Source organism: Python bivittatus, unplaced genomic scaffold (assembly GCF_059951505.1).
Source record: "Python bivittatus isolate LINGU-HERP-01145 unplaced genomic scaffold, Pbiv_v1 ctg000480_np1212, whole genome shotgun sequence".
NCBI lineage: Eukaryota > Metazoa > Chordata > Lepidosauria > Squamata > Pythonidae > Python > Python bivittatus.
The window spans coordinates 63,373,570-63,391,224 of NW_028277075.1; positions in this window are offsets into that span (position 1 = coordinate 63,373,570).

A 17,655-nucleotide genomic window follows, 5' to 3' on the forward strand; every position below is an offset into this window, starting at 1 on the left:
CATAATTATTTATTGTTGTTATTGGAAAATTAAGATACTGATATTGTTCATTGATAGTAATATTAGCACAATGGTAGATCCGAAGAACATATACTAGTACCATGCATCTAAAAAGAGGTTAACTTACTATAAAAACACCATGCTAATAGGATTATTATTCTCACTTTGCACGACCCTCTTCTTCCAATTTAGGGGAAAGCCTTGCTTGAGAGCCACAAAAATTTTGAAAGTGGCACTGCCAAATGGAAAGTGTTCCTCAAAGAAAGAAATGATATCTACACACTCAGATTTTTTGGTTTGCTCTTGTATGAATGCTGAAGCAGGGCTGAAAAAAATAGGATTTAATTTTAAATGGGATATCACGTACATTGTGCCAGCAGTTATTAAGAAAGAACATTCTCAACTTTCATACTGGGAAAAGAACATCTTTCTTCTCTTTGTTAGGGTATACAGGAGATTCATCTCAAGTTCTCCTAGATGTTTTGAACAATTGAAAAGCAAGGAGAGCCTCCATAAGGCCCTACATTTCCAGTATTACACTACTAGGTCTAGCGTTACTGTGCTCATAGATCTCTGTCAGGACTGTATCATTTTAGACTCAAGGAGATGAGGTTCACATGACTGAATGTTCTCTTTTAATAAAGAAAGATGTTTGGGAGCCTGTTTTACTCATGGAGCATTCCCGAACAATTTGGAATCTGGTATAAGCAGGGTTCAAAATGACACGAGCCTCCACAAATAGAGAAGTCTCTGTTTCAAAAGAGTGTTTGCCCACCATCTTACTGAATGAAATGTTGAAGGGAAGGGGATCCACAGTAAGGGAGCAGAACTTCTCAGGGTATCCCACTTTCCTTTACAGTTTGTGATAGAGCAGTGTTTCTCAATCCTTTCAACTTTAAGAGGTGTGGACTTCAACCCCCAGAATTCCCCAGCCAGCATGGCTGGCTGGGGAAACCTTCAAGCTGAAGTCCACACATCTTAAATTTGCCAAGGTTGAGAAACACTGTGATAGGGTATACCTACATAAGGCTACTAATGTATCTACATGGGCTTTTGAAAAAACTCAGAGTATCAGTGGTTCACCTGATGCATTTCCATAGTTCATAATTACACGTTTTCTTGTTCCTTTTTACAGAGGCAGAGCTCTGTCATTTTAGATTGAGCTTAATAACCTTTAGAGGAGGGGAAGCAGCTTTCTTGGTCAATGTTAAGTGGCAGTTGGGAAGGAGCATCCTCTTATTAAAAAACATTGCTCATGTCAGATCTGCTGATCTTGGACTCTTAAAGAAGTTTAAAGAAGTATGAAAAGAAAGATGACAGAGTGAGCACCATCAGTCCCACTGAATCCCATCCTGGCAAGGTAATCCTAGAAATTGATGCTGGGTTGATTTGTTGCTGGTCCCACACTTGGTACTCTCACCTTAAGAGTTGTATCCACTCTTAAGATCAAAAACAAAAAAGTCAGATTAATGAACAAAGCCCATTGACCTATATTAACACATACATTTGGTCCTGGAAATGATATAGAGATTGAAAAAAAAATCTTTATGGGATTACCTTTGATGCAAGTTTTTTTTTAATTATTTACAAATATATTAATTTTTTATATCACCCCAAATCTGTTTTGAATCCTCTGTGGCCTCAAAGCTGCTGAAATAAGACTGGTGCCAAAATGTCACACTGTTGATCAAAGTTTCTTCTGATTTCCAATTTATAGGCAAACATACCTTTCCAATTTTTGTATTTATAAATAATAACATGAAACAGCCCTGTTGGGTCAGGTTAAGGCCCATCTCAGTCCATCATTTTATTTTTCACAATGGACAACTACATGTCTTTGGGGGATTTCGCAGCAGAAGATATTCTTCGGCCATCATTGTTCCTCTGCAACTGGTATTTGGAATCCTGCTTTCTCCAGCATGGAGGTAACATTGTAATTTCATGTCTAATAGGCCATGATAGACTTGTCTTCCATGAATTCATCCAATCCCTTTTTAAATTCATTCAAGGTACTGCTCATTGCCACATCTTGTGGGAATTAATTCTAGAATTTAATTATGCTCATTGTGCAGAAGTATTTCATTTTGTTAATTCTAAATCTTCTCCCATACATGATCCTTATTATAGTGTTTTGAGAGACAGGAAAGAAATAATTTTCCCTGTCCACTTTCTCATGTCATGCATGATGCATCCCCTCAACCAGCTTTTTTCCAACTGAAAAAGTAGTAAATGTTCTAGTCTCTTCTCCTAAGGAAGGTGTTTCAGCCTTTTAATCATTTTGCTTGTTGTCTTCTACACTTATTCCAATTCTATGGGATCCTTTCTTAAATGTGGTAATCAGAGTCACACACATTATTCCACATGTAGACATATAGTTTAGCATAAGACCCTGTAGTGTTGGTAGTTTTATTTTCAGTCCCTTTCCTAACAATCCCTAGCATGGAATTTGCCTTTTGCACAATTGCCACACAGAGTGAACATCTTTTTTGAGCAATCCATGATAATCCACTAAGTATGTGTGTATGTGTATTTGGTATCATATGCAAATTTGACTAGCTCACTACTTATCCATAAATCAGAAGAATTAATAAACAAGCTAAAATGCCAACACAGATCCCCTAAGAAGGGGATTTCACTTCTTAATTGTTCCCATTGAGGAAATTGTCAGTTTATTCCTATTCTTTGCTTTCTATTCATAGCCTTCCAGCAATTCTTAAAAGAACAGGTCCTTTTATCCCATAGCCACAATCTTAAGAGTCTTTGATGAAGAACTTCATCACAGACTTTTTGAAAGTCCAAGTAAACTGTGTCAACAAGATCATCTCCATCCACATGCTCTAAAAACTCAAGCAGGTTGGTGAAGATACTCTTTCCACCAATTTGCTCAGGACAGGCACTAATCTAAGTGGTTTATAATATCCTGAATCTCCCCTGAATCCCTTTTTAAAAACTGAATAAATCTTCTTTGCAGTATTTCCAGGCAGTAGATACCAACTTTTTAAGTGACTGGGGGGGGGGGGGGACACAGGCTTGCATCATGAGTACTTTTGCTAGTATGCCATTCTTTGCTCTTATTTACACAAACATGTATATGGTTTCATTTCTTATCATAGAGTTATTTAACATACATCAAGGCACACACGAGCAACATAACTGAAAGATGGTGTGTATGAGGTAACATTTTAGTTACCCAAAGCAACATTTTAGTAATCCAGTAGGACTGTTGCATCTGTGAACTAGGTTTAATATTACGGTAGTTAACTATTCCCTTTGTTGAGCATATGAATAGTTTGCAATCCAGAATGACCGACTGATTGAATTTCTTAAGAAATTCAATTTCCTTAGCAAATTTATTGGAGTTATGAAAGAAATGTCTATCAGAGCTTGCAGAAACTGACATCCCACTCAGTTTCTGCAAGCTCTGATAGATATTTCCATCCCACTGTGAGGAAATGAAGGAAGTGAGAAAGAGGAAAATGAGAGGCTGAAGGAGCTTCAGGAGTATAGGGAATCACACCCAATCCTTTAAGGTGTAGAGAGCTACAGAAATGAGGAGGGAAGCAAAGGTTGGAAAACAGCCCATTACCCAGTGATGTCTCAGACTGAGGGGTCATGATACATTGCCAAAGAATGTACTGAGACCATCAGCTGTACCACCCACTGCATCAAGGTTGATGTTTTGGTGCAATCTCATTTTGACAGTCTGATATGAGATGGTTGATTCAGTGTCTTGTAGTAATTCCTCTTATAGGTCACCTGTATAACTGTAAATTGAACAAATATTTTTTAAAAATGTATCTTTAAAAAAAAACACTTTTCACAGATTGCAGACCTTTGTTTTTCTTTTGTTGTTGTTGTTTAGTCGTTAAGTCGTGTCCGACTCTTCATGACCCCATGAACCATATTGCGCCAGGCCTTCCTGTCCTTCACTGCCTCCCTGAGTTTGCTCAGTTTCATGCTCATTGCTTCAGTGATGCTATCTAACCATCTCATCCTCTGCCGTCCTTTTCTCCTTTTGCCTTCAATCTTTCCCAGCATCAGGGTCTTCTCCAAAGAGATCTCTCTTCGCATTAGGTGACCAAAGTATCTCAGCTTGAGCTTCATTATCGATCCTTCCAATGAGCAATCAGGGTTGATTTCCTTTAAGACTGACTGGTTAAAGGAAATCAACCCTACGGCAAATGAGAATAGAAATGTTACCCGTTGTATTTTTTCTACATAAATGATTCAGTGGTAGTTAACATTTAATACTATTTTATTTGCTGGGGAAGGAGTGACAACTAAACAAACACACTTTGTTTAGCAAATACATTTACAAATGCACCCTCCAATTCTTGAGAATGTGCTCATCATAGTTTTGTAATTAGGGTGACTATTGTTTAGAGCTGAGTGGATGACCTATTACGTTGATTAAGAGTAAAGAAGAAGGAAGCATCTTAGGTAGTAGTAGTAATAATGCAGACTTGTATAAGGAATCAACCAAAGGGCTGCCTCATTCAAGGAAGAATGAGGCTGTATTATTTTTCTCTTGTGAATGCAGCATATTCAACAATTGAATTAAAACTCTTTTTATACACACTCAAATTTCAGTAAGAGTCAATCATCACTACAGCCCTGGGAAATTCCCAGAGAAGGGTTGGCTTAGGTGCCCATACATAAATTGAATCTAATGGGTTTTTAAGCTCAACTTTTGCCTTGGAATGCAGCATTAGCGTCTTCATTTGCTCTATTTTTTTATCTGTATTCATAGCAATACGGTGCCAGATTCTCATTTTTGTTCTTCCCCCACGAAAGAAGTTCCTAGCTTCTTTTTTCTTCTCAAGATGCTTTTTGTATTTCTTTGATAGTATTTCTGAGCTAATTTGATGTGAGATGGTATAAGATGCTGCTGTGGGAGGGGGTCTGTTACATATCACTCTTTGAATTTGTGAAAAAGGAATACTTATCCTCACTTTTGAGAAATCATAATCGGTGCACATAAAATGTAACATTAACAGCTCTAGATCAAAAAATGTTAACTTCACAGCAGTCCAATCCCATCATCACTCATGTTAAAACCAAATTCTTCCCTTTATGATCTTCCCCACTCTGTACTTCAGATCTAAAGGGGGTAGAAAATGTTTCAAAGATTCAGTAAATTCAAATCCTTTTATTTCATTTGTATTTTAAAATTTGGTATGCCACCTTTTAAAAGAAGGTTTTCCCAGGGCATAACAAAATAAAGTCACTGAATAAAATCCTGACACAATTAAAATATCAAATCAAACATCAATTACAATCAGCTAAACTTCATTGAATCAAGCTGAATTCATGGTGTCTGTATGGGCACCTCCATATAGCAGGTTTTTGGCAATAATACAAAAATAGTTTGCCACTTCCTTCTGGGCCCTAACCTAAGCCCTGGAATTTCCCAGTAGTTTCCATTCAAGTTCAAACTGGATACAACCCTGCTTAGATTTTTCTGAGAGCAGCCAAGATTGTGACTATAAAACAGTAGAAGGAGGGTTTTTTTTCCCTAAATGGCAATTTTTAAAAATCAACACATAAATTCATTACAATGCCTGAAACAATAAAAACATCTTTGCCTTGTGGCAGAAAGAATTAAGACAATTCCAATTCTTTGGGTTGGATCTAGCGGTTTGAATAAACGTGCTGCGTTGTTTGGACTGAAAGAAAAGAAAAGCCTTCAGACACACTTCTCCCATGTGCTTATAAGTGGGTACAGTTTTCTTTCTCCTTCTCCTCATCAGACTATAAAAAATATGAGGAGGCCAGGCCAGAGCCCCAGGAGGTGAGATAATGACTTCATAACATAAAATTATGAAAAACAAAGGATTTTATTTCAGTTGTTGACCAGACTGGAATAACACAACAGAATAAGATTAATGAAATAATTAAATAGTTATTAATAAAATAACTGTTTAAAAGGAATATAGTGTAAATTTTAATAAATTTAAATAAATAAATTTGAATTGTTCCTAGCTAGGTTCTGATGGATTTTGTGAGCTATTAAACAAAATGAGGTGATGTTATAAGAGAATATATCACTCTGATCAGCTAAAAGAAAGCTGGGATAAAAGGAGTACCAATAGAAGTGAATATGTGTAGCTCAGGGTTGAACTGTGGAGTCCTTGGGGTTCTCTGAGCTTGGTTCTTTTCTTGCAAATGTTTCGTCACCCAGCTAGGTAACATCTTCAGTGCTAGAATGGAGTGGGGTTTGCTCTCTGTTTATATACTGTGGGGATGTGGGTTTTGTTTTGTTTTATTTTTTCCTCTGGTAGTTCCTTGATTAAGGTATTGTTTACTGCTTGATTGTGTGCCTGGTGTTAATCTCTGCTTATCTGGGTGATGACTGCTGGTGAGGAGATGTTCTGGTCTTTTGTTTTCCTTTTTATTTTTTCTTTTGAATAGTGTGTAGATGTTGTTATCTCTATGTGCCTGTTGATGGCTGACTTGTCTGAGTACCAAGCTTCCAGGAATTCCCTTGCATTTTTGGATTTAGCTTGGTCTAAGATGCTGACAGTTTCTCAGTTGAAACTATGGTTAAGTATGTCCATGTATTGTGAGATTAAGGAGTTTTCATCATGTCTTCTGACTGCTAGTTGGTGTTCATGGATGCGCTCTGATAGCCTCCTGCCTGTCTATCCTACATAGTGGTTGTTACAGTCCTTACACTGTATGTTGTAGATGACTCCTGTTTTTTCTTCTTGGGCTACTGGGTCTTTTGGTTTGCTTAAGATGTTTTGGAGGGCTTTAGTTGGTTTGTTTGCTATGGAGATGCCATGTGGTTGTAATAGTCTGTTGGTAGTTTCTAAGACATTTCTGATGTATGGCAGTGTTATCTTTTTCATAGCTTGTGTTGCTTGTGTTGTAGTAGGTTGAGTGGTCAGGCAGTTTTGGATAAAGTTGTGTGGATATCCATTTTGTTGGAAGATGTTGTATAGGTGGTCTGTTTCCAGAGAAAGACTAGAACATCTCCTCACCAGCAATCATTGCCCAGATAAACAGAGATTAACACCAAGATTATCACTAGACATACAATCAAGCAGTAAACAATCAAGAAGCTACTAGGGGGAGTAAAACAAAACACCCCCCCCCCCAACACTGGCAGGGTATGCCACAGTACATAAACAGAGAGCAAACTCCATCCCATTCTAGCATGGCTGGCTGAGGAATTTTGGGAGTTGAAGTGCACACATCTTAAAGTTGCTAAGGTTGAAAAACACTGATCTATATGCTATTTTTGTTCCTGAAAAAAAAAAATGAAATTGGTATTGCACTACTGTTTCTCAGCAGTTTGAGGTTGGTGAAAGTTGGTGATACAGTTGGTGGCATCCCTAAAAGAAGGGGTGTCCCAGGCAGATTACCAACCCCTTCTAGAGGTCCCAGAATAGCAATTCAAACATATGGGGGAGGAAGAATGCCACTCCCCCCCCTTTTTTTGCCCTTTTGCAAAATTTGTGGGTAATACTGCTGGTGACCCTGGTTTTTCCAGCTGCCTTTGGTGGCTTCCTCTGCAACTAAAAATTCCAGTCTGTGCAGAAAAGCAGTAAAAGGAGAAGGTATAATTTGAAACAGGTAGAGTATTACTGAGCTCCAAGCAGAGACCAACACTTTTACACACCTCTTTGTGAGCACAATTGTTGAAAAGTTGACTCAGATTACTGTTCATTTTGCAGGTGTGGGGATTAAACCAAAAAAGCAATGATTGGTAACACTTGGAAGATCTCTGTATGGAAGCAGTCTTTCTACAGTACTGTGTTTGTATATTATTGCACTTTTATATCTCCCACTAACAGGGATTTGCAGGTGGTTTAATTAGACCCTACTGATGTGGGTGGTACTGTATATGTCACTCAGACCAAGAATGACAGGCAGGCAACATTCCACTTCTATAAACAAGTTCCAGTCCAAAAAGGGATAAATGGAATCCAGCTTTATCCAACTTTCTGCTCAAAATATACAAACAAAGGATTCAGCCCAGCACCAGCAGTTGCCACTTCATTTGGTCAAATCATAATGCACCACAAAATACATATACGGAGACGATGCTTATAGTATAGTATCTCCTGATAACTCCAGTGAGTGACACATTTTGAAAGGGCAAGGAAACATGGGCTGAAAAACCCTTCTGACCATCTTGCTATTTGCCAGTTTGCATAGAAGGATAGCAAGCAAGAGGATTTCCTGACCAGTTAGTAAAGAAAGTCATTTTATTGCAAGAATTTTATGGCAGTAGGTAAACAGGTGGAGTTAGGTATGCAATCCTATGTCAATTTCTAGTAGTCGTCTTAAAGGAACAAACAATAAATGTTCAGGACTCAGATGAAATCTGTAACAGCTGCTAGCTATAAGCTAAGAAAAAGGTCACCATGTTTATGAGATGCCCTGGGTGTGGACAACAGCCCTTTTTTTTCTTCTCAATTTATGACAAGTTCCTGTTGGTGATGAATAAACCTCCTGCTGGAAGACCTTTATCTGAGCTGCCTGAATTTTTGCATAGAAGGAAATAGATTTGAAATGTATCTTTGCTGACAGTAATCTCTACCCTCACATTACTGAATCAGAACTCTCTGCCTACTTTTCATGGGAAAATGAACTGATTTTAGAGATACAGAGTTACATTTTATATGACCTTAAGATCCACTGTTGACTCTTTCCAATTGATGGCTCTTAACTGGGGAATAGGTAAAAATATAAATAAGAAATGCTATCTCAAGGATGATGGGTAACCCAGATTGTTATATTAAAAATGGATAGTTTAATTTTATCTAGCATTTTATAGCACAATGGTCTACATTATGTCAAGTTGTTGGCGTTCTTGAATTAAACTCTATGAAATCATAGTTTATATATTGTATTCAGTTTGCAAATAAACTCTGTATAATCTTTTTGGGGGGGAGATTTTTAAAAAAGTTAAAGTAGATGAGAACTGATATTAAACATTAAACTTTTAAGATGCTTCCAATGTAGTTAAAGCTGGAATCACACAAAGAAATGTAACCTTTTTTATTAAAGAAAAGGGCTTCTTGAGGGATTGAAGTAGAGATGAGACTGGACACACTGGCTTACTGATCACTGTGCATATTCCACATTATAACACTTCTATATTATCTTATGTACTGTACAGTCATCTGCATGCTTAGAAGCTGGCTCCAAAGATTTTATTATATTTTCTGCTGTTGAAAATTGGCAGACTGGAATAAGACTATGTAGCTGAATAGCTAGAGCTAAAAGAATTGGGCACAGGCATAATTTTCACACAGTTATTAATTCTATCCCTCTCAGACCTACAGCAACCTATGAGGATACACGAGAGCCAGTTTGGTGCAGTGAGTTCTAGTCCCACCTTAGGCACGAAGCCAATTAGATGACCTTGGGCCAGTCACGCTCTCTCAGCCCTAGAAAGAAGGCAATGGCAAACCACATGCAAAATCTTGCCAAGAAAACTGCAGGGACTAGTCCAGGCAATCACCAGAATCAACGCTGACCCAAGGGCACACACACTCACACATACAAAAAGAGAATAGCCAGCATTATTGAGGGATCCGTGGTTGAACTAACAAGTGTTCCATCCAGGTGGCAAGTAGGGGAGCACAAGTTTGGCCTCAAGGCAGCACCCCCAACTCCATCCTCGCAGGTAGTGTATTGCTTGCTTAGTTTCCCAGTGGTTTAAGCAAGTTTAAGTGATCTCACTTAGATCATTTTAAAATGGGTGAAGAGAAGGTAGCATGATGTCACTGTACCTGAACTTCAGAAAGGAGGTGGAAGAAGTGAGGAGCTGGGAGATGGCATGAGGCAAGGTTTCTACCAATGAGGAGCCATCGACATTCAAATTCAAGGAGTGCTACTGCAGGACTTTCTCCACAACAACAATCAGCATTTTCCTGTGCTGCCTGCTGGGAGACAGTTGGCCTCTCTTCCAAACACCTACTCACTTCACAAACATTGAATACTGGGTTTTTTGGTTGTAGTATTGGTTTCTTAAGATACAAAAGTATAAAGAAACAGTCAAAGGTAGTAACACAAGCAATACAGTTGTGAACGTTACTGTATGTTGACCTCTGTGTCATGTAGCAACTGCAAAAAATAAACTATCACTGAATTCTTTTTATTGGTTTCATAAAACAAATCCATTTTGCTGCAGGAATAGAGAAAGCTCTTTTTTATTTCCAGCATTCTATTTTGTGGTACTTTAAAGGAATTTCTCACATACCATCAGCTCCTTAATTGTTTCTTTTCATGATGTTTCCTTTCCTTTCCTTTCGTTTCGTTTCCTTTCCTTTCCTTTCCTTTCCTTTCCTTTCCTTTCCTTTCCTTTCCTTTCCTTTCCTTTCTTTCTTTCTTTCTTTCTTTCTTTCTTTCTTTCTTTCTTTCTTTCTTTTCTTTCTTGGTACTTCTCAAAATCTTTGTATTCTTTCATATTGGCCAATATCTTCCTCTTCTGCATGAAAGCTTCCACTGTATCTATATAAGATTCCAAATTCATAATTATTTCAATAGCTTGCTATTAATATAATGGATGACCTTGCAACTCCAATTTGAAAATTAAACTAGGTCATGGATTTTTCTGGGTTTTTATCATTGATGGCCTTTGAACCTTAGGATTTTTTTTTTTAAAGAATAAATCCATTATAGTGATAGCAAACTATTCGTATAATTAAGCCTGAAGTTGAGAAAGCTGAGGCTTGATACTCATCAAGTGCACTAGGCCTGGTCAATCCAAATCTCAAAAAACTAGTATTACAGACCTCATTTGTTTTAAATGGAGTCTGGGCCCTAAGTGACTAGGCCATTTCCTGCTCAACCAGCTAGGACTAGACCACATCTAGTCCACATCTGGTTAAAATTCTAGAACATTTACGCAGTTGGTGTCATGTTACTTATTACTTTTATTCTGCACCGTAGGGCTGATTCATACATATAATACCCCTTTGCGGTCAGCCTAGGAGGACACAGAATGGGGCACAAGACTGCCCAGAAGGAGGAAGTAGAGGTGTTGCTTATGTAACTATAACACATAGGGAAAGCATGCAGAGCATGTTTTCTGGAATTCTTTCTAGCCCATTTAGCAGCATAGGAGATGCTTGTATTTTTGGTATATGTGTGTAATGAAATAACATATTGTTTGTGTGTTTCTGATCCCACCTTGTGTTGCATCTCTGTGTGCATTTTTGTATATGTGCACTGTGAAGCGGGCTGTGTATGTTCTGCTCTGGGTCACATGATCAGAAAGAGGGGGCCCTAGGATGGAACAGTCAGCAACATTCTGAGAAACTGCCCAATTGCCTCTCCCAACAGCAGGAATTTTTTCTTGATGTCTTTTCTCTGCAGCAATCAGCCAGATCTGCTCCATTTTCAAATGCAATGTTGTTTTTGCTGGCTTCTCCCATCATTTCAAATTCAACCCTATTCTGTTAAGTGTTTGGAGAGTTATCCTGCTGACAGCTAGATAGAGTCCTAAGCCCCTTTGCATAATTTCTTTCCAATATTCTGTAGGGTAAGGAATCATCATCATCATCATCATCATCATCATCATCTTCTGGAAATACATCACCTTTTGGGAGTGTAAGTTCACATAAATGGTATTCTTAAAAGCTGTTCCCCTACTCAAATGATATGCTTTCCTCCCATTTTGAAGGCCAGCAACATCCCTCAGGCTCCTTCTCCAGGTGAAACAGGGTCTCATAGGAAATGGCATTGCATTTTCCAGTGGGAAACACCATTATTCAGCTGGATCAGTTAGATCTGGCTTTAGCCTGCCTCAGTGGCTGATTGACACTCAGAGACTTCATTGTGAGGACAAGTCCTCCACAAACAGCAGGTCATCTTGGCACTGGAGCAAAGAAGATATGTAGATCAGGGCTAGGAGTTGGTTCTTACATTGATCTCTCTCTATTCTTCCCTCCCTCCCTCCCTCCCTCCAAGCAACTCTTATCTAAACCATCAATTTCAGATCCTCCAGACCTCTCCCTAGAAAGTCATCTCCTTTCTGGTATACCAGAAGGCTGTAGAAAGCCCTCGTGTATGTTGAGATATATTGGTTTTAAATTGAAAGTTAGTTCATTTGCTGGTATACTTGAACCCCTACCCAATTCATATCAGTAAATCTTGCTAAAGAGAATTCTGTGAGAATCATTTTCCATTCAGGCAGCTGCCAAAGGACCTGATAGGTACTCTCATGTGGCCCAAATGGAGAGCACAGTGATATAGCACTGAGGCAAATACATGAAAACTGCTGAGCATAAACAAAGAAGCAAATGAAAAATATATAAATAAATACATACATTGTTACAAATACATTTTAATAATATGAAACAGTGCTTCACCCTTCCATATTCCTAGTATCATGTTAATGTCACTCAGCTCGGGCATTCCTTTATAAGACCATCTCAAAGGGATATATGAGAAACTTGCTAGTTTGCATTTTATTGTGAACTTAACTAAATTAATCTCCCCACACCTAAACAGATTGGTATCAGAATTGAGCTGTATGATGATATCTAGAGTTTTCCAAATTTTATGATATGATAAACAGCTCAAAAAAGTGTTCAAGAGCATCTATCAGAGTATTGAAAACATATTACCTTAGAAAAAACAACTTCCAGACATATGTGAGGAAAGATGCATTCAAGAAATGCATGCCCAAGTGCACTTTTCTGCAATATTTCTTTTTAATGGATAGAAAATTAGAAAAAATGAGAAAGTAAGTGAAATGAACTTTGACCAATTCACCCATTTCTGTCTCTCACCACCCACTGGAGCTGACTCCCTTCCTTTTTTTCTTCAAGCTGCATGAATTGCAGTCTCTGATCTAGACAGGATTTACTGACTGATGGCTGTTCAATTACTACGACATCCAAAGTTCTGCAGTTCCCATTGAGGCAATCTTACTTCATGCTTTTGCACTGGTGTCTGAAACAGCTAATGCCTCAACTTGGACTCAACTTTGGCCATCCATCTGGTCACTTGGAATTGGAGCCAAGAATGCGAACAGAAGTGTTCCGCTTCCTCACTTTTATAGCCAGTTTGAATTGGATCTTTTCCAATTAAAGCAGTACATACAACAGACACACATGCCATAGCATGGTGTGCATGGCATAGTAGAAAGGTATATACGTATGTAGAACTAGGGACTTTTATGATTAGGATGAGATTGTTTCAAATATTTACAGTCCTTTACTTACGTACAGGATCCTCCAGTGCATGAGAAGGAAGAAATTTAGGATGGAGTATAGTATGGTTCAAACTGTTTGATTGATTAATTATGTGCTATCAAGTTGCTATCAATTCTTAGCAACTACATAGATTTTATCCAGATTGATCTGTCCCTAACATGGAACTTCAAATCTTCCAGTGGTACACCCATCGCTACTGTAACTGAGTCTATCCAACTTGCTGCTGGTTGTTCTCTTCTCTTTTCTTCTACCTTTCCCAGGATTACAGCCTTTTCCAGAGAACTGGGTATTTGCATAATGTACCTGAAGTAAGGTAGTTTGAGCCTGGGCCTTGAATTAGAACTGAATTAGAATTAGGTTGATTTATTTGATGATCCACTTGTTTGTTTTCTTGACTATCCATGGTATTCTCAAAAATATTCTCCAATGCCAAAGTTCTATTCTGCTTCTTCAAAATCCAACTTTCACTTTCACAGAGTTGTCAAGTGGAATACCACTGCCTGGACTATTCTGATCTTTAGATACACAACAGCATCTGAGTATCTTTTCCAAGGACTTCATTGTTATCCAGTACTAGCCAGTACCATATTTCTTGAGTATTTGTTCCTTTACTGATGATAGCTGATCCTAAAAGGCAGACTCTATCTACCACTTCAACATCTTCATTGTCTAAGGCTGGTTGTTGTACCTGTTGTCATTAGTTTGGTCTTCCTTATATTTAATTTTAGTCCCTTTTTTTTCCACTGTGCTTCATGATTTTTATTACTACAGCTCGTAGATCTAGATCCTTTGCATTTTTGACTATTAAAGTAGCATCATCAACATAGTGCAAGCTATTAATGTTTCTTCCTCTAATTTTAAAACCACTCTCATCTTCTTCCAACCCATTTTCCCTTAATATATATTCAGCATAGGTTGAATAAATAAGGGGAGAGTATACAGCTTTGTTTCACTCCTTTATCAATCTGTTTCACTTCTGCAACCAGCCTGTTTCACCATGTTCTGTCCAGTACTATGGCTTTCTGACTGGTATATAGGTTTCACATGAGGACAATGAGATGTTCTGGGATTCCCATTTTTCTAAGCACATTCCACAGCCTGACATGATCAACACAATCAAAGGCCTTTCTATAATCAATGAAACACATACTTCTTTTTTATATTCTTTGGCTGTCTCAATTATCCTTCATCCATTGGAAATAATGTTTCATGTTCCTCGGCCTTTCCTAAAGCCAGCTTGAACATCTGGCATCTCTTTTTCCATGTAGAGCTCTAACCTGTGTTGGATGATCCTAAGCATTATTTTACTAGCATGTGGAATTAAGGGTATTGTACAATAGTTTGGACACTCTGTTAAGTCTCCTTTGGAGGGGCACATTAGAATGTAGATTGACTTCTTCCAATCTGTTGACCTCTGGGTCATTATCCAGATTTGCTGCATAGAACCTTTACTGATTCTTTCTCTGTTGCTTGCCATTTTTCTGTGGGTATTCCATTAGTTCCTGTAGCTTACTGACTGGACTGCTGATGTAACTTCTTCTAGTAATAGAAGTTCTTCTAATTAGGGAATATCTTCTGAGGAATCAAAGCCTATTCTTAAATATATTCAGTATTAAATTACAAAAAATGTTTTTGGTAACACATCTGACTGAGTGAGCTACAGTTCACAAAAGTTTATGCCTTTTAATAAAATGTATTTGTCTGAAAAGGTGCTACCAGACTCCTTACTTAGGGGAAACAAGTAATTCTTCAGATATGATTGGACTTTCAGCTCTCTTTATCTCAAGCATTATTGCCAGGGCTGATCATAATTATACTTCAGCAACATGTGGAAAGATAACAGTTTGTCATACCTGCTTTAAACTTACAATAACAATATTATTTAATCTATAGAAAGTGTATATTTTCTAAATGAAGTGATAATTATGGGAAGTAATCATAGGTTCAACCAGAATTTACAATAGTATACTGTTTGTAGATACTCACTCAAAAAGAAAAAGCAGGACTACACTGCTCTCTCCCTCTCTAGCCCTCTTTCAATTTGGTAACAACAGTGAATTAATATAAGACCTTTGGACAGACATCACCATCTCCTGGACACTAGGCAGGATTGCTATACAGCCAGAATGTCTTACTTAATAATGGGCATCAGTCAAAAATCTTCCCTTTCATTTCTCAAAGATCATTGCAAGGCAATATATCACAGGAAAGGTTTGATATGTATATGGGCAATGACAATGTAACACTGTATTACATGAACAAGACTAAAGTAATAATTTATTAATGGGAAACAGCCTCTACATCAGCATAGGAGATAGAATTAAGAAGCTGAAAACATAAATCAAGAAAGCTTGGAGTATACTGAAATGGCTGGATTTTTGAGTTCTGCTCCTCAGAACAAATTGCCGGTCCCAGGAAGTTTAATTTGAAGAGTTTTCTGTCTAGAACTGATTAGAGAGGAACAGGGTTCAAAACTGAAATGAAAGCAGACCTACATATATGACCTCACCTGGTCTACCAAAGGTCATGGCTAAGCACACTAATATATATTAAAACCACAAATAAGGTTTGCTGATTGCAGCAAGCTACAGTACATATAATCTGCAGGATATATGAGGAAAATCCAATACTCTTCTTTTCACTGGGAAAAAAACAGTTGGAAGAGGAAGCAAAAGAGCATCAGGCAAAAAGAACATGTTTTACCTGGCAGATTTTCTTATTTCTAAAATTGCCCCTTAGTTGCTTCTGCCTTCCAGTGGGCAGTAAATCTCAATCTTCCTTTGAGATTTAGATTAATACCTGTGATAAATATTCATCCATTTCATCTGGAAGCCCATGGGGCAGGAAAGGGCTTCTGAAGGAAATTATAACCAAGGTATAGCAGCTAAGAGAAGAAGCAATCCCTTTGTCTCTTACCGTCATTCCTCTATTCAAAATCTCATCTTTGCAAAGTAACTTTTGAAAAAAAAAATTGAGTTTGGAACTTCCTTCCATATATTTATCTGTCATATTGTCTTTTGCTCTGGACTCACTTCACTGGGATCATCATTACTGTTCTTTTGTTGCCATCTGATACTGATACATATTATTTGATCTAATATGCTTTAAAATCTTGCAGCAGGAGGGACTTTCTCCCTGGCCTTGCATCCATTGGAGTACCAGTTGCAGAGCAGCAAGGGTAGCAGACCTGTCCATGCCTATTACTGAGTGGTTTATAAGAGAAGGCTTCTCTGTGGTCATCTTGCGAGGGGCATAATGATTACAACATATAATACAATTCGAATTATCTCATAGTTTAACAAGAAATGACCCCATATCTCCAAATGCCTTCTGGAATACTTCCTTTTACAGAAATGAATCTGTCAAATCTGGTGCTCACCTTTTTATTCACTGAAGCCAGATTTTACAAAAGGGTTTTGTTTTTGTTTTTTTGGTAAAATTACTATTTAACATTGATTTTATTTGTTCCTTCATTTGTTATACTTCTACTCCACCTCAATCCAATGACTCTTGCAGCTTATAGGCTTTATATGCAAAAGTTAAAACATCCATAGTGAAGTTAAAATCAACCAAATTAATCATAACAAAAATGACATCAACCCCCCCTCCCCTGAGAAGCATAAGGACACACAAATGACAATGATTTTGCTGCAACATAAGTAAAAGAAGTTTGAGTCTGCCTGGTTATTGGGAACAAAATTATTTGGGTAGACAGCTAATTGAGAGGGCAGGAAATTTATTTCTCTGCAGAGATCATGTAGGAGAGATGCAATACCCTGCTTTATTCTTCCCAGACATCTGGACCAGTAAATACATCATTTCAGTGTTACACAATAAGTGTGATTTGGGGTGCTCCAGATTTTGTCATGGTGAGTCTTCAGATAGAGAGGACACTCCAAGCACTCTTCATCATCCTTTCGTGGAGGAGCCATGAGACATTGTTGCTTTAAAAAGAAGAATCACCACCTCTTTCAGCATCAGTGGAGTGACACTTTTCATACTGTGGTGAAAGCCCATTCTTTTGGATGGAGCAAGGAAATAGAAACACTGGACGATGTGTGGAGAGAGGGAAATGGCTGCTCTTAGAATTGCCAGTCCCATCTAGGCTACCTTACATCAAACTGAAAGCACTGCTGCTTCTCACATGAGGTGGGGCACGCCAGCTCAAGTTCTTTATGGCTTCTGAAACTCTGGCATTATTTTCTTGATACCCTGCCCAAGTGTTTCTGGCTTAAGGCCTCTTTATGCATCCCAAAGTATTCAAAATAAAGACAGAACAAACTGCTACATTGTAAAGTGTGCACCTTGAACTGGGTCACGTACAATAAACTAGTCTGAGGGCGCTGTAATTTATTAACCAGTCTGGCATTGTTCAATTCTGTGGCCATGGCCAGCAAGCCTGTCACACACAGACCCTCGTAGGGGGCAGGCTTCTGAAAAACAGGCCTGAGGGCTCACCTGAAGGGATTGAAATAAG